Below are 22,322 nucleotides of genomic sequence, written 5' to 3'. Positions count from 1 at the left end.
TCTTTCATTCTTCGCTGTGCTCGTTCGCTCGGTTACGCCGAGGGACAACGCCGACGCTCGCCGCAGGAACGGGCGCCTAGGAGCTGCGCTCTGAAAAATTCTGGCGAAGCCGGTCTCACGATGGGGGGGCTGTCGACGGTAAGGCGATTAGCATTCAAACAGTGTAGCGAAACGCAGTATTGCTGAAATCACCTGTATTTACAATATGTAGTGGCCATTCAGAGATTTCGAGTGCTGAAGAAGAAGGAGTGACGTCGACGGCATGTAGAAAATGGAACGACAATTCTATAGTTCGCGGGCTCTCGTTAAACGACGAAAAAAATCACCACGCAGCATGTGCTTTGCCACAAAGAAAATGAATCGATCGTTTGTGAATCCCCTCTACAACGTAACGCACTTGGCCCTAAAGTGAATAGTTAACATACTTGATCTTAGTTAACTAATTAAGCGGAATATAATTACGGCACAGCAACAGTGCATGATGGAAAACTATATGTCCTTGGTTAAGTTATGGGGTTTCACGTGCCAAAACAAGTTCCTGATTATGAGGCACGCCGTACTGGAGGACTCCGAAAATTTCGTCCCCCTGAGGTTCGTTAACGTGCACCTAATTGTAAGTACACGGATGTTTTCGCCTCCATCGAAATGCGGCCGAAGCGGCTGGGATTCGATCCCGCGACCTCGTGCTCAGCAGTCCAACACCATAGCCACTGAGCAAAAACGGCGGCTATATGTAATTGGTTTCATTCAGCTATGGCTAACCACTTTTTCTTTAATCCATGGTTCAAGTTACGTGAAACACCCTGTTGTGACTATTGCAGTCGCCCGGCCGCGCTGGAATAAACCCAAGAGGTCATGTCGGCAGCTCTGGCAACCACCGCACAACATGGATGATCATTACCCGACACTTTCTCACAATCTTAATAATATGGCAGTTGCAACTTGAAAATGATGCCAGCTAGGTTTATAGATATATGGGTGGAAGGCTTTTGTGTTACATTAAGCTGTTTTGCAAGCTTTCGTTGCTGAGCAGAGTTCTCCGTTTCACCTAGAGTACGTTTCCGTGCCAGCTCCATATGGTGCACCTTTTGGAATGGCCAGGTATGCCGACGCGTTGCCCTGCATACTTACCTGGTGCCGGGTTTCCGATGATCATTCAGGTCGGCGCCCCGTGCCGAGGCCTCACCATTGCACTGCGGTTGGCTGAAGCACGCCACTACCCCAAACCGGGGCAGATGGGGCATGCAATTTTTGGTAGTGGGGCTCGGCGTACGCGCCAGTCCCTTCCATGCTCAAATATAAAATCAGATCTGCTCGGAAGTAGTATCGGCTTGTGAGTAAACTCCGTTACTCTGCTTCGTCGGCCAGCGTAACGAATTATTCTGTTGCCCAATTACGCAAACAGCGGCCCCCTGTCGAGATTGACGCAACGTGCTGCTAGTATTTAATGACCTGTTGGGCGAAAACGTAATTGGTGACCTGCATAATTGGTGAATTTGTAATTGGTGAAATGACTCGTAGTCCCGTAAGGTTCATGGCTACTCACTTTGCGTGAATTAGCTGCGATGACACTACCCCTGTTGTCGGTGATTGCAGTGTGGATGTGTCGGCGCCGAAAAGGGAGCGGTTTACGCGTTCCGTGTTGCAGACACATCCGTTGCGATGCCACACCGATCCTGCCCAACCGACCACCCGGCGGCATACGTGCATCGATTTGACATTATCAAAGAATGTCATTGCTGTTGGGAGTGAAATCATCACCACCGATCAAGACAATAAATGAGTGTTCGTACCTTTCGTCACAATGACCACCCACCAAGACAATAAATGAGTTCGTACCTCTGTTCCAAATGATGTGTCACCTCCGTGTCGTGTGCTAAACAGCTTCGCTGGTCAATCACCTTCACAGAGTGGAATGCCTCATGATCTTTATGATTTGAAGCTCAAACATTACTGCAGCACCAATGAATTCTGGCGCAAGTTTTGGGAACGCATGTCTCGAAATTGCTGACATATTCAGAATTTGTTCCGAATGGCTTGACTTTGCCAATCACCGGCAACAATTGGTGCATTGCAATACGCGCTGTAATGTAGCTAGCTTTAAATTTAATTTCCAAAATTTTGTAAGCAGTTCGATACGTGTTCTCGCAATATACTGAGGCAACTAATTTGAGACCGAAATCACCGCATTGACTGGCAGTGAACCAGTGGCGTCAGCGCATTCGCAGAGGAAGGGACAGTATGGGAACGCTGGCATGATGCAGCCTAAACAGCTTCGCTGGTAATCTGTCCCCATATGAATGCGCCCTCCCCCCAAATTTTTTCTTTGCCACGCTCGTACGGCGGCACTACAGCCGCGGATGCGCTGACGTGTTTCATCGCCCGCAGCGCTCCGCGGTCGCTCTTTCATTCTTCGCTGTGCTCCTTTGCTCGGTTACGCCGAGGGACAACGCCAATGGTCGCCGCAAGAGCGGACAAGCTGCTCTCCAAAGTATCCTGGTGACGCCGACGTCACGATGAGTGTCGATGGTAATGCGTTTATAGCATTCAAACAACCTAGCGAAACGTATTATTGCTGAAGACACCTGTATTTTACGACATGCAGTGGTTATTCACAGGCTTCAACTGCTTCGTCTATAAGCGACATATGCTGTTTGTGGGATCGGCCCGCATTGCTATCACACTTGCTAGCCATGGTCGGCCATGACCACGACGGTATTAAGGCTACTATCACGACGAATGAATGACGGGGAAGGAATGACGTCTATGGTAAGGGCGAAGGCGGTATGACGACAATGGCATGTAGAAAATGCAATGACAATTCCATATTTCGCGGGATTTCGTTAAACGCCGAGAAACATTCACGCAGCATGTACTTCACGACACACACACACACAAAAAAAAAATGGATCGGTCGTTTTTGAGTCCCCTCTACAACGTAAAGAAACGCAATTGGCGCTAAAGTGAATATCTAAAATTTCGCATATTTGATCTTAGTTAATTAATTTACCGGAATCTAAATACGCCACAACGCCACATGAAGGCAAAGCTTGGTTCAAGTTATGTGAAGCATCCTGTTTATTGTCACTATTGTAGTCGCACGTGCTGCAATAATGACAAGGGGTCACCTCGGCAGCTTTGGGCAACTGCCGCTCGACATGGACGATCATTACCAGGCGCTTTCTCAAAGTTTTAATAATGTGGCAGTTGCAATTTGACAACGGTGCCAGCTAGGTTTATAGTTATAAGGGTAGAAGACTTTTCCGTTACAGGAAGCCGTTTTGCAAGCTTTCTTTGCTGAGCAGAGTTTTATGTTTCATGTAGAGTACGCTTCAGTACCCGCTCCATATGGTGCTCCTCTTGGAATGGCCAGGTATGCTGACGCACTTCTCTGCATACTTACCTGGTGCCGGGTTTCCGATGATCATTCAGGTCGGCGCCCCGTGCCGAGGCTTCGCCATTGCACTGCGGTTGGCTGAAGCACGCCACTACCCCAAACCGGGGCAGATGGGGCATGCAATTTTTGGCAGTGGGGCTCGGCGTACGCGCCAGCCCCTTCCACACAAATATAAAGGGAGTTCCGTGTAAGTGTTATGGCTGCGACCGCGCTTAACTGCTCGGCAGTAGGTTTAACTTGTTCGTGTATACCTTCATTATGGCATGGACGTTATTTTGGCGTCAACGGCCCCTATAGGGAGACATCTCAGATAATGCGTATACAAGGATTATTTCCAATCGCTTATTTTGAATTTCTGACGCAGTGTACTGTAAGTATTGAACGACCTATTGCGGTTGCCTAATTGTCTGATCGGGCGAAGTTAATATGATCGAAATTCATCTGAATTAGGCTTAAGTACTATGCATTAATCATTAGCAGTAATAATTTGATTCGGCTTAAGTAATGTGATCGTAAGGAATATAGTAATTATCCTTAGGTCATCCTAACTACCCTTAGTTATTCATGGCTGGTATTAATCAGTTAATCGTTAATCAAAACTTGCATTAATGAATCCTAAGTTCCTTAAATATTCTTGGTTCGGCTTAATAATTCGACCCTAATTACTCTTGGTTAGAGTAAATAATGTAAACTAAATTGAGTTTAATTAGCATCAATGTACAATTAAGCTCACAATTAATCGTAACTACGCTCAAGTAATTTCATCGTAATTAATCGTCACTACGCTTCATTGATTTAGGCTTAACTAAATTCATCGTAATTAATTTTATGTCTTTTTTAACCTTATTTATTTTTATTACCCCTTCAGTACTCACTATATTAATCATGAGCATAAATCTCAGTAGTCATACGTAGTCATAAGGCATTCCGCCACAAGATCGGGTTATAGTTGACAGCACCATGTGGATGTACGGTTGGCGGCGCCCATTGAAGTGTACACGACGGCGCTTCGTTGGGGAGGATTTGTGTCGATTATTTGATAACGAAAGACACTGACTTTAGTGAAGGTATAATTTTGTCACGATTCGCAAGCAGCAGGAACTCAAAAAACAGGGCAGGACACTTTAATTGCAGGCAAACTGAAGACCGATCGCGCAGGGACCTCGTCTTCTTTTCTGCAATGCGGGAGATCGTCTTTCTCTACGTGTCGCATATGGGATGTGGCATTTGCCTCCCTCCAGAGAGAGCATCGTCCAGATGCTCACCTAGTGGCAGGAAGATGTGCCAGACGAGGGTGTGGGCACTTTATTCTGAACAACAGGGCTTCATGCGCACAATGTGCACGACTTCTGGTTGACGCTGCCTCGCCCTGGAGGAAGCAGGACTGGGATAACCTCATAGTTCATGTCGCTTTGGCGCCGCACAACCTTGTACGGACCAAAGTATACCCGAGGAGCTTTTCTGAAAGCCCTCGCCGACGGATGGGGCTCTAAACTCAGACTTCGTCGCCTGGCTGATATGTGATGTATCGGTGCCGTAGATTGTAGCGCCGAGCGTCGTAGTTCTGTTGTCGGATAAATCTGACGCGGGCAAGTTGTCTCGCTTCTGCAGCCAGTAGAGCGAAAGCTTCAGCGTCCATGCCTGCATGAACGAAGTCATGTCGCAACATCGCATCGAGCATCGTCGTCACTTCACGGCCATGAAGAACGCTGAATGGGGTCTTTAGCGTTGTTTCCTGTTGAGCTGTGTTGTCAGCGAATGTGATGTACGGCAAAATGTCATCCAAATTTTTGTGTTCCATGTCAACGTACATACTCAGCACGTCGGCGATAGTCTTGTTCAAGCGTTCTGTTAGGCCATTCGTTTGCGGGTGATAGGCTGTGGTCTTTCGGTGAGCCATGCCGCTGAGGCTAAGCACCGTCTTTAGTAGCGTAGCCGTTGGGGTAGTCCCTGTGTCCGTTATTATCACCACTGGTGCACCGTGCCTCAGAACAACGTGTTCAATAAAGAATCGCACTGCTTCGAATGCGGTGCTGCTTGGAAGGGCCTTGGTTTCTGCAAAGCATGCTAGGGGATCGGTGGCAACTATTACCCACTTATTGCCAATATTTGGAAGTCGGGAATGAGCCGAAAAAGTCCATCCCGCTTTGGTGAAATGGGGTCGTGGGCGCTTGGACTGGTTGAAGTAGCCCAGAGGGTTTCATACGTAGTGGTTTGCGTCGTTGACAGTTGAGGCATGTGCGCACGTAATGTTTCACAACGGTGGAAATCCTTGGCCAGTAATATTTCTCTTTGACTCGGGCCAGTGTTCGCGTTGACTCGGGTATATTCATCGCTTTCTTTAAAATATTACGAATACTGCAATCACCATGCGGTGATTTTAGCAGGGTGATACAAGCTTATTATATACAATAGTATGTACAGAAAATGCACAGGTTAATAAACTAGTCTTCGTTGGCCCACCAGGCTCGGCGACCCGCCAGGATCGGTAGGCAACATTGCTCACCGCACCCACTAAACACCGACGAGCACAGCTGCTCGGGGGTCAGTCATCGTTCTTAACCACCATTCTGCGGAGCGTCTGTCTAACGGAGGGTGCCTCGAGCCCTCCTTTGTTCACGAACGCGGGCGGATCGCGACACTACGTGAGGAGAAGGGAGGTGTAGCGAAGTTCTGCCTGTGCCGAGTAGCGTATCCGGGCGAGATGGATACGATTTCGGTTGTGCCAATCTTGCAATGGCCCTTTATTAGTAGATATAAGAATTTCAGTCGCGCACAACAATTTTTTTTTTGCGCCAGAGAAGAAAGATTAGCCCTCTTTCAAAGCTCAGTATCTGAAGTTCTCGTAAATGTGTTAAAAAAGACGCACGGCTCTTCTGTGTTGCTGCTCTAGTTTGGCGGTGTTATTTTCTGTAACAGGGTCCCATATCATTGCAGCGTAATTTAAGATGGGCAGCCCAACGGATTTGTAAGGCAAGGGGTGAACAGAAGTGGAGAAAAGCTTGAGTGTTCGCCTCAGGAAAGAGAGTTTAGGTTCGCATTTTCAGTGACAAAATTAATGAGTATTCCAATTGAGATCGTTAGAAATTCAAAGCCCTAATTTTTTACAGTTACTAACTTCAGAGAGGAAAGTCTTATTAATACTGTAATCAAAGTGTAAATGTCTTTTAATGTTTTGTTCTCATGAAAACCATTCTTTGAACCTTTATCACCATCTTCGATTCTCGACACCAAGAAGCAATTTTCTGAAGGGCACTGTTCAGCAATACTTGATTCGATTTGGCATTACTTTCAGAGTTCGAAACACAATCGTTGGCCAAAAATTTCATATGTACTGCAATACCTCGTAGAATATCATTGATACATAGGAAGATCAAAAGAGGCCCTATCACCGAGCAGTGGGGTACTCCAGAAACCACCGTTACTGATGCAGATACGCTGTTACGAATGGAAACAAACTCTTTGCTGTAGGTTAGGCATGCAGCAGCACTTAGTTGATTATTTTTGAAAACATTATGTAATGTATATAGTAGTTTTTGTGAGGAACTTTGTCAGGTGCTTTTGAAAAATCCATGAACATAACATCAATCTGTGTAGCAGTGTTAATTGTTGTTGCAAAATGGTTTATTATTTCTATCAGCTGAGTACACGTCGAGAATCCTTTTATAAAACTGTGTTGATGTTTGGTTAGAAAATTATGGTTATCAAGAAAATTTAGCATTTGATTATGCATAATGTGTTCGAGTAATTTGCAAGTGGTGGATGTTGATGAAATCAGGCGATAATTGTTAATGTTGTTTCTACTTCCACTTTTATGTAACGGTTTGATTCTGGCTGTCGCCCACTCATTATATAGTTCACCGTCGCATAATGACTTATTAAATAAAACGTGCAAATACTTAGACGTCCACTCGGTAAAAATTGTGAAGAAAGGAATTTGGGTTATTGTCTGGCCCCGGTGACTTCTTTACATTCAGTTCTAACAGCATGCTGAAGATACCTTGTTCTGAGATTATGAGGTCTGGCATACGGGGCAAGGAGACATAAAAAAAGGAGGGCACCATCATCTTTAAGAAAAACTGATTTGAAGTGGTCGGTAAATGAGTGGGATAATAATTCAAAATCAGCTAACTGCTCCACGTTAATTTTGAAGGTCCCGGTACAAGGATTTAGGCGAAATAGTTCTCCAAACTTTTCTGGTGATGCTGTAATAAAACTAGGTACGGACTTCCCCTAGTAAAATGTTTTGTCTATGCCCACTTGATTATTAATTTCAGAGGACAAATCTGAAATTAACTTTTCATAATACAAAGTGTTGGACCAAGGTGTTTCTCTTCTTAAGTCTCTTCAGCAGCCTCCGTAATTTCAGTTTCGCCCTGGCAATGCACGGATTCTTACTTTTGGTTTCTTAACAATGTTTGGCACAAAACGCATGCAGCTGTTCAACGCTTAAATGAGTTCGAACGGTTATCGCTGTCCGATTTTAATATCGCGGAAACGGACGATGGCTCACGCGGATTTCGGGCAGCAAACACGAGCGCTGAATTCGAACTGCGTTGGGCTCCTCGACTTTGTGACGCGACGGGGGAGCGCAAAAGTTTCTGCTTAAAACAAAGGGAATAAACGTAGGCTCTGCGGCTGGTGTAAGAGTTGTCGGACGATCCCACCGCTGGCATACAGTTGTAGGAGTTGTCGGACGATCTCGCCGCTGCCGCCATCTGTAATGGGTTGAAGGTCGTAGAGAGGAACTTGGGGGGAACTAGGCGTACAGGGTTTATTTACAGTATTTACATTTTAAACAAGAGATACATCGACAGTCCAGCGTGGTTTCCAAATGGAGCACGCAAGACGAGCATTCAGCACACAGCTTACGAGCACACAGCTCACGAGCACGATCACGATCACACCTAGCAGCCGACAAAAAGCCGCTTATAAACACTCCGTGCTCCCTAGATCCCTAGGTGAGGTAAACGGCAGTTCACCGCCGATTCGCAGCGTCAAACGTCAATGCAGTCGACCCACCGGTTGTCCATTATCTTGAGTCTTGAAAGGCGCGTCGGTTCCTCCAGCTGACCCCCACAGCGTGCCCGCCGGTTGTCCATTGTCTTGCGCCCTGTAGTCGCCCCGAGTGTCAGCAGACTGTGAAGAATCCTGGGACCGACGTACCACAAAGCACCCTTTTGGGGGGAAGCTCTTCTTGCTGCAGAGAGACCATGAAGACCCGGCAAATCAACCAACAATGCACGGGGCGCCAAACGTGGCCAGCCCTGCTGCCGACGCCGATTCCCCGAACGAGGCGCATGGTGGATTAACGCTGCCGTCCACAAGTTCTCCAAAGGAAGTTCATGGTTGGGTAGCGCTGTCGTCCTCGCTGGTTCTCTGAAGGGCGCCACCACCGCGGATCGATCGAAGCACCTGCAGCGGGCTGAGATAGTTTTGCAGAGCAGTACCCCTGCAGGCCGATCCTAACACTGGGTAGTGTGCGCTGGATTCAATGCCCAAATTAACAGCGCGGCACACACACAGTTGCACATACCCGTCGACACAAAGTGAAATCCAAGAGCGTCATGGAAGTGTGGCAGGTGCCTAGTTTCCCGTGCCCAGTCCAAGTTAGTATGAACGAGGTTAATTGAACGGCGGCACGTAAGTTGTAGCACGCGCTCAGTAACATAAGTTCGCGGAAATACGGCACGTATGCAATGTCAGATTCCCGTGATCCAAGTTGGGCCCACGATCGCCTTCGAATCCGGTACCCTGATATCGCACAGCAGCCGGATGCTGTGAACCACTAGACCATAGACTATCCAGTGATCCAAGTTGGCAGGGAAATGGTAGATACACATACAGGAAAACAGGCAGCGATACATACAGACAGCATCTGGAAAGTGCTGGAAGTGCCCTAATAGCGCTAATCACAACAAAATTATAATCGCATTGAAACAGGAACACGTTGTGTCCGGTCCTCCCACGTCTCCAATCACTGTACAGGCGCAGCTGTCCTGCAAAGCTCACAGATCATTTCTACTACTGCGTTCACATTGTCGCAATCTACGGTGCAATTATATATATACATCCACGAACTATGATGTGATAACCAGCTTCGTGACGAGATGCGATGAGCGCTTCTTCCTTCGAATATGGGAGGTGGCGGGTTCAAACACTTTGCGGTGTGTATTGCGAACCCACTACCGGTGAAACCGTGATTACGTGCAGCTGTACTTGGCGTCTCAGCGTGGAGCGCTTAATTAGCGGCACGGCGAACTAGCCCTCGAGGTAGTTGATAATAGTGGAGGCTGTGCGACGCGGTGTCACTTTGATTCCGGCTGCGGAGTCGAATCTCGGCAGAACAACGTGCGTGGCATTAATATGGGCAGGAGAGACTTGGGGTGGGAAAAGGTGTTAAGGGTTTGGTGGCGCGCAAACGACAAACGTCTCGGCTGAGAAAAAGACACACGCAGTAACAAAATAACTTGACCCGCTGGTTCTCCCAAGCCCCGCCAGCGACACACAGACCAAGTTTGTACGCAAACCTTGCAAACGCGGTGTGTGGTGGTGGTTCGACAAATTAACAACTGCGCCCTTTTATTTTAATGCCCCCCGTTAGCATTCTTAGGGTGCTTCATGTAATTTACAGGTGGTATGTGTGCACGCTTGTTAGTTTATTTGTTTTGTGCACTTCGTAGGCCACGCGCCGGATTGGCGCATGGCCCTGTTCGTTCTTCCTCCTCTTTTCTCGAGTGATGGCACCCACGCGCATCATTCAAACAATAAAATACCACACGCGTGTAGCATAATCCCCCGGCGGCTGAAGCGACGTCCCGGGGCGTCTGAATGTCATCAGTGGAAGGGTGATACTTCTTCAGTGGTTTAACGTGCGCGATATCACTGGACTGGGAAGCAGATGGGGCGTCAGGGGCGATCTCGTAGGTGACGGGAGTCACGGCACGAAACACTCGGTATGGGCCTGTGTAACGAGACAGCAGTTTTTCTGACAGGCCGACCTGACGCGACGGAGACCATAGAAGCACCAAAGAACCAGGCAGAAAGTGCACGTCTCGGTGTCGCCGGTCGTACAAACGCCTTTGACCCTCTTGGGATTTCAGAAGTCGGTCACGGGCAATTTCCCTTGCGTGGGCACAGTGGGCGATGGCGTCAAGTGCATTTTCACTGGTGGGTGCCGCCTGAACAGGGAGGCTTGTGTCGAGGGGCAGTGCTGGTTCTCGGCCGAACAGAAGGAAAAATGGGCTATAACTGGCTATGTCGTGGAGCGAGGAATTATAAGCAAATGTGACAAACGGTAGAGCGAGGTCCTAGTCAGTGTGGTCTGACGAGACATATTTCGCGAGCATGTCTGTAACAGTGCGATTGAGACGCACCGTGAGGCCATTTGTTTGCGGATGGTATGACGTGGACTGCTTGTACCTTGTGGCACAGGACTGCTGGATGTACGCGATAACTTTTGTTAGGAATGTCCAGCCACGGTCTGTGAGAAGTTGTCGCGGAGCTCCATGTAGTAAAATCACGTCGCGTACAAGGAAATTGGCGACATCTATAGCGCAGCTTGCAGGAAGCGCTCGGGTGATGGCATAGCGCGCGGCTTAATCTATGGCCACAGCAATCCACCTGTTCCCAGAGGTAGAAAGAGGAAAAGGGCCAAGTAAATCCAAACCAACCCTAAAGAATGGTTCCGCGGGAATGTCGAGAGTTTGAAGGTACCCAGCAGGGAGCGTCGATGGTGTCTTGCTTCGCTGGCACTTCTCCCACGCAGCTACGTATCTTCGAACGGAGCGAGCAAGCCCTGGCCGAAAGAAGTGTCGGCGGATCCGGTCGTAGGTACGTGACGCACCCAGGTGACCGGCAGTGGGGAGGTCGTGAAGTTCGTGGAGAACAGCCGAGAGAAGGTGTTTAGGGATCACAACGAGTAATGCAGGGCCGTCGGGCTCAACGCTGTGATGGTAGAGTATGCCATCTTGAAGTGTGAATAAGCGAAGGGAACTCTCGGCAAGTGACGATTCCAGGCGGTTAATGATGATGCGCAAGGACGGTTCACGATGCTGCTCGTCGGCAACATGGAGCAACGGAAAAACCGAGAGAACACTCGCGTCGGTGTCAGTATCAGACGTAGAGGTCGCGTTTTCGACTGGGTGGCGAGAGAGTCAATCTGCGGCCTGTTGTTGTCGTCCCGTCTTGTAAGTCACTATGTATTCTTGTAGTCCGAGGCCCCAACGACCGAGCCGGCCGGTAGAATCCTTGAGCGACGAAAGCCAACAAAGCACATGACGGTCTGTGATTACTGGGAAGGGCTTGCCATATAAATATGGGCGAAACTTTGAAACAGCTTAGAAGGGAGCAAGACATTCGGGCTCGGTAATTGAATAGTTACGCTCTGCAGTTGTCAGGAGCCGTCTAGCGTAGGCTATTACGCGGTCGTGTCCATCTTCGCGTTACGATAAGACGGCGGCGATTCCAAAACCATTGGCATCGGTTAGGACCTCTGTAGGTGCGGATGGGTCAAAGTGGGCCAAGATCGGTGGATTGGTGGGAATCCTGATAAGGTGTGAAAAAGCGCCAGCCTGAGGGGAACCCCACGTAAGAGGCGCGTCTTTCTTCAGAAGTTCGGTGAGTGGTCGAGCAATTGCTGCGAAATCTTTCACCAACCGTCGCAAATAAGAACAGAGCCCGACAAAACTTCGGACGTCGTTGACAGACTTAGGTACAGGAAAATCCGTTACTGCTCGAACCTTCTCCGGGTCGGGTTGTACGCCGGAAGCATCGACGAGATGGCCTAGCACAGCAATCTGTCGGCGCATGAAATGGCACTTCGATGAGTTTAATTGGAGCCTAGCCTTGAGGGTGACGTCAAGGATAGCTGCGACGCGCTCAAGGTGCGTCTCAAATGTAGTAGAGAACACAAGGACGTCGTCGAATAACAAAGGCAAGTTCACTATTTGAAACCTTGAAGCAGACAGTCGATCATCCGTTCAAACGTGGCGGGGGCATTGCATAAACCGAACGACATAATCTTGAATTGATAGATGCCATCTGGAGTGACGAAAGCGGTCTTTTCTTGGTCTTGCTCATCGACGGAAATCTGCCAATAACCAGTTCGAAGTTCGATGAGCGAAAAGTATTTGGCATGGTTGGTTACGCGAAGGACGAGTAAGGAAGACGAGCAACTATTTACATGTTATATTTACAACAGCGGTTGCAGGGCTGACCGGTTAGATTCACAGCGGGGGCCCATTTCGTAATTGGTCCTCTTTTCGCGAGTGATGGCACCCACGCGCGTCGTTCTAACAATCAAATACCACACGCGTGTAGCAATATTGTACGAGGTATTGCAGTTCACATTAAACTTTTTGCCAGCGATTGTGTTTCGAACCCAATATAATGCCAAATCGAATCAATATTGCTGAACAGTGCCCTTCAGAAAATTTCTTCTTGGTGTCGAGAAGGGCAGATGGTGATAAACGTTGAAAGAATAGTTTTCATAAGAATGAAATATGAAAAGAAACATTTACACTTTGATTACAGTATTACAGTATTAACACTTTCTTCTCTGAAGTTAGGAACTGTAAATATTTAGGGCTTTGAATTTCGAATGATCTCTACTGGAATACTCAATAATTCTGTCACTGAAAATGCAAATCTAAACTCTTTTCCCTCAGGCGAGCACTTAAGCTTTCTTCCCCTTCTGTTCACCCCTTGGCTTACAGATCCGTTGTGCTGCCCATTTTAGATTATGCTGCAATGACGTGGGACCTTTTTACAAAAACTAACACCGCTAAACTAGAGGAGCTACAAAAAAGAGCCGTGCGTTTTTATCCATAACAGATTCACGAGAACATCATTTACTGAGCTTTTAAAGAGGGTTAATCATTCTTCTCTGGCACACTAAAAAATTTGTCCGCGACTGAAATTCTTACATCTACTAATAAATGGCCATTCCAAGATTGGCATAACGACAATCGCATCCATCTCGTCCGGATACGCTACTCGGCAAAGACAAAATTTCCCTATACCTCCCTTTTCCTCACGTATTTATTCATATTGCCGCTTGTAGTGGTGGGGACAGTGCAAATGAAGAGACAGGAAGGCCAACAAGGAAGAAGTGCGCGTGCTACCCCCGCTCGCTCAATAGCCTGGTCCCGTCGCCGTTGTTTTTAAGAAGACAGCTGTCCCCAGTAAACGTCGTCAGTCCTTTTTTCAGGCACGTGACAAACTGGTGGAGGTGCTGGGTATTTCTCCCTCATGCCGCAGACCCCTCCTGGGAGCGGAACCACCAGCCCCAGTGCCAATAGACTCCCGTCCATCATGCCAGCCGCAGGATCAGGGGACTGCCTCCAGAAGAACACACAAAGATTCCAACCACCTCAACTGATATGGATAGTGCGATGACGACCAAGTACACACTTCAGAATCCACGGCTTCCAAAGTTGTTCCATGGTGACGTGTTCGAAGATGTCGGAGTTTGGATGGCCGACTTTGAGCGCGTGGCCGAGTACAATGAATGAGACGGCGCCACTAATCTTAGAAATGTCTATTTTTGCCTGGATGACGGCGCACATACGTGGTTCCAAAGCCATGAGGAGCAACAGACGTCGTGGCCCGATTTCCGCCGTCAGCTGCTACACATCTACGCCAGCGCTCATCGCCGCGAACGAGCAGAACGAGCGATCCAGGCCCGCGTCCAGCTCCCCAATGAAAGTGTCACCGCGTTCGTCGAAGACATGACGCGCCTCTTCAGATGAGCAGACCCTAGAATGTTCGCAGACAAGAAGTTACGTTGCCTGATGCGAGGAGCGAAGGAGCAGCTCTTCGCTGGTCTTGTGCGGAGCCCTCCGAAGACTGTCGCCGAATTTTTAACTGAGGCCGTAAGTATGGAGAAGATGCTTCAGCAGCCGTCGAACTTCTACGAGCGGAAAGTGAACGCAACACCCGCTTCCGATATTTTCACAGCGACTGAAATCAACAATGACAACCTCCGAGAACTCATACACACCGTTGTGCGGGAAGAAATGCAGAAGACTTACGGCGCATCAAAGGCAACGGCGAACTCCATTGCCAATGTAGTAAAAAATGAAGTACACCAAGCGTTCCTGTCAAGATTTCCTCTTTCTAACACTACGCCTGCACAGACGAACACCGCCGTGCGACCTACGCAGAAGCCGTGAGACTCCCTGCTTCGTTACCCTCGTTGTTTGTTCACACCGCTCATCCAATGGCAGTTTCACCAGCTCAACCGGTAGAATACATCGCCGAACGACGCACGCCTCCAGCGTTGCAGCCTGGTGCTCCCAGTGTAGTTCTTCAGCTGGAGCAGCCAGTGCATTACGCCGACGATCGACGCATGATCCATGGGAAGTCTGATGTTTGGCGTACACCGGACCACCGTCCTCTGTGGCTCCACTGCGGTGAAGCAGATCATTTGTACCGCCAGTGCCCATACCGACGTCTCTGGTTGCGGGGATTTTCCGCCTACTCGCCTCCACCCCGACCTGGCCAACGACCCCAGGATATTGAACATTATCTGGCTCAAAAGCGCACGCCACCTTACGGTCGCCGTCGCCAAGGTGATTTTCACCACCGCCCCAGCGATATTCGAGCGCACGATCGCCAAGTCCCCGCCGGGAAAACTAACTACAGTGACCTCTGGGGGCGAGGCCGCTGGCAGACGACGCACTGGAGACCTCCGATCGACGCGAACAAGGACGGGCACCGACCCGACGTCAACTGCAACCAAAAGGAAAGACCGGCTTTCGCTCGACATACCGGTCGTGATTGACGGTTACATGGTTAGCGCTTTAGTGGATACTGGTGCGGACTTCTCAATTATAAGCGGGAAGATGGTGATGTTTCTGAAGAAAGTAATTACTCGTTGGCATGCATCGCACATTCGGACGACTGGGTCACGTCGCTACTCCGCTGGGAACATGCACGACTAGAGTTCGGATTCGAGGATCGACATTCGTGGCCTTGCCCTGCGCGAATGCTCCCGTGGCGTCATTCTCGGGGTTGATTTACCGCGAAAATACGGCACTGTTATTGACCAACGGGAATGTGTAGTCGCCTTCTCAGCCGACCTAGCAATCGACGGGTGTACGATGACAAACGACGTGATGACGCCCTTCGTGTTTCCGCCGAAAGTGTTACGCTTGCTCCACGAGCCAGTATCCTCGTCGAAGTTATGTGCGGTGGTATGCGTGAAGCTGAAGTGATAGCAGAAAGTAACTTATCACATCAACTGACGCAAGTTGTTTGTGCGGCTAGGAGTGTGCTCCAGCTTAGGGTTGGCCATTCTCAGAGGCTTGTCACGAGCTGTAGTAACGAGCATCGACGTCTTTTCCGCGGTACTTCGGTTGCGTTTGCCGACGAAATAGAGAACGTGGCTGAATGTTTTGCCTCTGAAGCAGTGGGGATGGTTGACAAGCCACTGGGGAACATCGACATTAATTGAGAGCTGTCAACCAGGCAGCACTGCGCGAGCTCTTGCTTGAATTCAGGGCATGTTTCGCAAGTTCGTCTAAGGTTCGCCACACTTCAATCACAAGGCGCAGGATCCTGACATGCGACGACGCACGCCCGATATGCCAGCAGCCCTACCGTGTGTCGGCGAAAAAACGCGAAGTGATTCGTATGCAAGTAAAGGAGATGCTTGAAGACGGGGTTATCGAACCTTCTAAGAACTCATGGTCGTCTCCGGTCGTTCTTGTCAGAAAGAAAGACGGAAGACTACGCGCCTGCGTCGACTACCGGAAGCTCAACAACGTAATTAAAGAGGACGTGTACCCACTGCCACCTATCGACGATTCGTTAGATAGACTGCGGCGCCCACAGTATTTTTCGTCCCTCGATCTGAAAAGCGGATACTGGCAGATCGAGGCAGACGAAAGAGACCACCAGAAAACTGCCTTTGCGACTCCTGACGGCCTCTATGAATTTCGAGTGCTCCCTTTCGGCTTGTCTTCAGCTCCAGCTGCGTTCCAACGAATGATGGATACTGTCCTCGCTGGACTGAATTGGCAGACTTGTCTTGTGTAGCTCGATGACGTAGAAAACGAGGAGAGGGGGTTAACCGAGGGTCCCGATTTTTATTAGTCATATTTAAGAAGCCAACAAACAATGACACCAAGGACAACATAGGGGAAATTACTTGTGCTTAATAGATGAAATAAAGAAATGATAAATTAGTGGAAATTATTGACCAGTTGCCTTCACCCAAAAAAGATTACGTTCTCGTGATGCCTGCGGCAACAAGGGCGTTCCACGACCGCCGTCAAGGTATGTAAGTGGTGGCGCTGGCTAACACTCCCAGGGTTCTACTAGGACACATAAATACCCCAAAAAGTGGATCGGGAAACAGCGCCGCGGTAGCTCAATTGGTAGTGCATTTCGCACGCGAAATGCGAAGGTTGTGGGTTCGGTTCCCACCTGCGGCAAGTTGTTTTTTCATCCACTTTAATTTAAGCTCGATAGCCTGGTCCCGTCACTGTTGTTTTTAAGAAGACAGCCGCGCCATTAAACGCCGTCAGTCCTTTTTTGAGGCACGTCACAATATTATAGTTTATTAACCTCTGCATTTTCTGTAGAAAGCATTGTATATATTAAGCTTGTATCACCCTGCTAAAATCACCGCACGGTGATTCCAGCACTCATAAAATAAAATAAAAAGAGATTAATTTACTTCTCCAATTCCACGTGTTCTCTGTCGTACCATTTGATAGGTATATGGTCTTTGGAATGCACAGCCGGTGGGAAACATGTATCTAAATACCGAGCCCATAATTTCATCAGCAACTCATTCTATTCAAACGATCTTCCAAATGAAACATCTGTTGAAACAAATCGAATTTCGTCAAGATGGGTATTCTGTGTTGGTAATGTTCTTATCCTTAGCCCCATATTAGTGCTGCTTGTGAAGATTCACCGCAACCTGAGCAGCGCATTTCAAGAACGAAGGGGAACTCTACGATGTTCTGCGTATCTGTCTTTGTCGCTGTGCATCTAGAATAGACTTCTTAGCTCGTTTATCTGTTTGTTTCCCGCAGGAGTCATGAGTGCCTGAAATAAAAATCGTGAAAGAAAATCAGGGATGTAAATCAGGAGGAAGAGCGCTGGCTTAGCATGCTAGAGGTACAGGGATTGATACCAAGCACCTCCACCGCACGACTTCTTTCTTTTTTTTTTTTGCAGCATTCGAAAAAGGGATAAATGTGGAGTTTAATGCCCCCAAACTCGATACTCGGTTCTGAGGGACAGTGGACAGTTCCGGAGTAATTTTGACCTGCTGGGGTTCTTGTACTCGACTTCGACTCCTACCAAATGGCGTGGGTTAGTGCGCCTAATTAACTCTACATTAATTAACTGTGTCTTATTGAACACCGAAGGTCGCGGGTTCGACTGCCACCAAAGATCGCGGGTGGGAGTGCTTCATATAACTCAACTTCAATGAACTGTGCTTTAATTAACACCAAACGTCGTAGGTTCGAGTTCCACCAGAAGGTCAAAGATTCTAGCCTTTTTGGAGCATGGCGTAGTCACGCCAACGCCGGATTATCCGCCTCAAGAGCCACGTAATGATCTCGCCTTAAGAAATGCGGTGCAACCCATCCTGCGATGACGGTCGAAGGTAATGCGTTTGTATCGAATTAAACAAAACATTAAAACAAAAGGCTGCGTTTGAAACGTTCGCGTGCAAACTTGGCCTGCGTGTCGCTGGCGGGGCTTGGGAGAACCAGCGGGCCAAATTATTTTGTTGTTGCGTGTATTTTTTTTTCTCAACAGAGACGTCTGTCGTTTGCGCGGCACCAAACCCTTAACACCTTTTCCCACCCCAAGTCTCCTGCCCATATTAATGCCACACACGTTGTTCTGCCGAGATTCGGCTCCACAGCCGGAATCAAAGCGACACCGCGTCGAACAGCCTCCACGATTATCAACTACTTCCAGGGCTAGTTCGCCGTGCGGCTAATTAAGCGCTCCACGCTGAGACGCCAAGTACAGCTGCACGTAATCACGGCTTCACCGGTAGTGGGTTCGCAATACACACCGCAAGGTTTTTGAACCCGCCACCTCCCATATTCGAAGGAAGAAGCGTTCAGCGCATCTTGTCACGAAGCTGGTTATCTCATCATAGTCCGGGGAGGTATATGTACCTGTCGGTGGCCTCATTGCGTCCTAGACTGCAACAACGCTAACGCAGTAGTAGAAAGGATCTGTGAGCTCTGCAGGACATTTGCGCCTGTAGAGTGATTGGAGACGTAGGAGAGCCGGACTGTGTGTGTCTGTCATGTTTTCCCGCCAACTTGGGTCCCTGGATAGTCTACGGTCTAGTGATTCACAACATCCCGCTGCTTTGTAATATAAGGGAATCGGATTCTAAGGCGACCGTGGGCCTAACTTGGATCACGGGAATCTGTCATTGCATATTGTAACAGATACAAAAGGCACGGACAAGAGAAAAGAAGGGAAGACGAAGAGGACGAAGCGTTGGAGAGGCCGAGCTGCGCTACTATCACGCGACGATCATCATCCATCGCCTGTAAATAAAACCATTTCTTCGCAACTCTTCGTAACAGTTGTGGTGGAAGGTGCGGGGTAATCGACACCCGAAGACGGAGGCTGAACCAGAAATTCTTCGACGGAGCCGTCGCATTGCTGGACTCCCACCGTATCTACCGGAGCTGAATATGTCCCACGACGCAGACGAACAACGGCCCATTCCAACAGCTGCGCCGACAAGTTCCGTTCTGCAACTGAGAGATGCGCGTCCCTTCGGCGGAAGATCGGACGAAGACGTCGAGGAATGGCTCGTCCATTATCACCGGGTGAGTGCCGCCAACAAGTGGAACAGCGCTTCTCAGCTTTCGAACGTCGTGTTCTTCCTAACGGATACTGCGTTGCTGTGGTTCGACAATAACGAGGAAACGTTCACAACATGGGGAAGATTTGTTTCCGAAATCAAAGAGAGATTCGGCGACTCCGCGACGAAAAAGAAAAGGGCGGAACAGACGCTACTGCAACGTGCGCAAGTGCCAGGCGAAACCTGCACGACCTATATTGAGGCGGTAATAAAACTGTGTAGGATGGTGGACTCTGGAATGTCTGAGGAAGATAAAGTCGGGCACATCTTGAAAGGAATTGCCGAAGACGTCTATAATTTCCTCATCGCAAAGGACAACCTGGCTTCCGTCACTGACATCATTCGGCATTGTCGTACTTTCGAGCAGCTGAAAACGAGGCGCATCACGCCGAAGTTTGGCAGGCTAGCCAATGTGACAACAGTTGCAAGCGTGGACAGCAACCAGCCCCTCGATCTTGCATCAACGATCAGACAAATAGTTCGGGAAGAGCTCAGCCTGCACGCACAAGCGACACATTCAGGCACTCACAGCTTCCGCTTATCACCAGATTTCCAGTCAAACGTGGCATCCATCGCCCCGTATCCTGCGGCGAGGGGCACCGAGGATTATGAACTCGCGCCCCGACAGCAGCCACGTCTCTACGACAGAGGCGCTACTTATGACGCTCGGCCACAACGAGAGCAGCCGCGGTTGTACCCCCGAGGTCCTGTGACTTCTGTCAGGCCGCGACAAGAAGGGCACCGACCCTACTACCACGACGTGACTTATGAACGATATGACGGATTTCAGCGAGGCGCAGAGACACGTTATCCACATGACAACGAACTTTCTCGCCGCCCGCAGCAGCCTAGCATCCGTTTCGAGGAAGATGCTGTGCACCACGACCCTCCCGTGTGCTACAACTGCGGTGCCACAGGCCATATAGCACGGTATTGTCGCCAAGGCCGTCAATCACGAAGGACACCAACAATGCTATCGCCACCCAGAACCCGTACTTCATATGACTTGCGGACGACCGATTCCCTTCCAATGGACCACTTCCCACACGAGACCAGACGCAGCGATTCGCCAACTTCTGAGCGGAGTTTGACGCCACCAAATAATCGTCCCCGTCGCTCTCCGTCCCCTCGGCGCCGTTCTTCGTCACCGCCGCCGGGAAACTAGCATCCGCGGCCAATGGAGGTGAGGTCGCCGGACGGTCTTTGCCAGAAATTCCTCTGCCTGTTGTGATGCTCAAAAACAAAGTGAATGTCTCGATTGACGGAATACCGACCATGGCGTTAGTTGATACTGGGGCGACTGTGTCTGTGATGAGCCTCGCTTTCAAGAACCGTCTAGGCCACAAAGTTATGTTTTCTTGGAACGACGGTATTACTTTTCGTGGAGTGGGCGGCGAGTGGCTTCATCCCCTTGGTGTTTGTGCTGTGAGTGTTTTGTTGGCTGGGAAAGTTTTTGTGTCGGAATTCGTTGTTCTTGCTCGTTGTTCGCACGATGTTATTCTTGGTATTGATTTTCTTGAACAGTGCGGCGCTTCCGTGGACTGTGGTTGTGGCGAAATATCATTGAACAAGTTAACTATATCAACAGATTCCGAACAAAGCTCGCGTGGCGAACACAGGGACACAGACACACTCAGTGTTCTTGATGAAGTGATTGCACCATCGTGGTGCCTGACGCCCGTTCGTGTTTCTGCAACTACTGTTGACGCTGATTGTGTTGATATTGTAGTTAGGCCTCTCCGCATAAACTGTGCTAAAAAAGATATACTTGTGCCCTGCTCTGTCGTGTGCATGACGAAAGGAGTCGCCACATTGTGGGCGCTGAACTGTTCCGCCACGCCGGTTGTCCTTCCTCGCGGTATGAAAATCGCTCTCTTCGATGAAGCCGCATGTAACTCAATGGCGGCCCTAACTACGGACGTCTCTACAGCTTGCTCTCCTTGCGATAATAGCCATTTTGAAGAGCTAATGCTTGGCATGATCAGCAAGGCTCTCGGTACGTCGGAACGGCAAGCACTGGTACATGTCCTTGCCAGGCATGAGGCTGCATTCGACTTCACGCATGGAGATGCACCCCTTCATTTGCCGTCGTCCCGCGCTCGTCACAGAATAGATACCGGCTCCGCACACCCCATCCGCCAGAAGCCCTACCGAGTGTCATCCTCCGAGCGAAAGGTTATTGCACAACAAGTCAAGGAGATGATGGACAAAGGTGTCGTTCAAGAGTCGTCTAGTCCTTGGGCAGCCCCAGTAATCCTGGTCAGAAAAAAAGATGGCTCCTGGAGATTCTGCGTGGATTACAGACATCTAAACGCAGTGACGAAGAAGGATGTCTATCCACTACCGCGAATAGATGACGTCATTGATTGCTTACACGCTGCTTCTTACTTCTCAACACTTGATTTGCGATCGGGGTATTGGCAAATACCTATGGACCCTGCCGACAAGGAAAAGACCGCTTTCGTGACTCCAGATGGCCTATTCGAATTTAATGTTATGCCTTTTGGCCTTTGCAATGCTCCTGCCACCTTCGAAAGATTCATGGACACAGTACTACGTGGTCTGAAGTGGGAGATATGCATGTGTTACCTCGATGATGTTGTAATCTTTGGCCGCACGTTTGAAGAACATAATCAACGCCTCAGCCTTGTTCTCGACTGCATCGAGAAAGCTGGGCTGGTTCTAAACTCAAAGAAATGCCGCTTTGGCGAACGTCAAACACTGGTCCTGGGACACTTAGTTGACAAGGATGGCGTCAGACCCGATCCTCGTAAGATTGAAGCGGTGAGCTCCTTCAAGCCACCACAATCAGCACGAGAACTTCGCTCATTCATTGGCCTATGTTCATATTTTCGTCGTTTTGTTCCCAGGTTTGCCGACATCGTTTACCCGTTGACAAGTATTTTGCGACAAAATGCATCCTTCAATTGGACACCAGAGTGTGACGCATCATTTTCTCAACTGAAATTTATACTAACGTCAGCACCGCTCTTGCGTCACTTCGATCCGTCTTGCCCAACTGAAGTTCACACTGATGCTAGTGGAATTGGGATAGGAGCGGTG

General features: G+C 49.0%; 2 non-coding genes across 2 annotated transcripts; both read left to right on the top strand.

The window, feature by feature from the left end:
• Positions 1–1,123: 1,123 nt before the first annotated feature.
• On the top strand, positions 1,124–1,286 carry LOC142591747 (U1 spliceosomal RNA). The gene has a single exon (XR_012830511.1). It is a non-coding gene; the product is annotated as a U1 spliceosomal RNA (small nuclear RNA).
• A 2,109-nt stretch (positions 1,287–3,395) lies between these two features.
• On the top strand, positions 3,396–3,558 carry LOC142591749 (U1 spliceosomal RNA). Its single transcript, XR_012830512.1, has one exon. It is a non-coding gene; the product is annotated as a U1 spliceosomal RNA (small nuclear RNA).
• The last annotated feature ends 18,764 nt before the right edge of the window (positions 3,559–22,322 follow it).

Source organism: Dermacentor variabilis, chromosome 8, assembly GCF_050947875.1.
Source record: "Dermacentor variabilis isolate Ectoservices chromosome 8, ASM5094787v1, whole genome shotgun sequence".
In the NCBI taxonomy this organism is placed as follows: Eukaryota; Metazoa; Arthropoda; class Arachnida; order Ixodida; family Ixodidae; genus Dermacentor; species Dermacentor variabilis.
The sequence above is the reverse complement of the archived record's forward strand: the minus strand, read 5'-3'. Positions and strand labels throughout refer to the sequence as shown.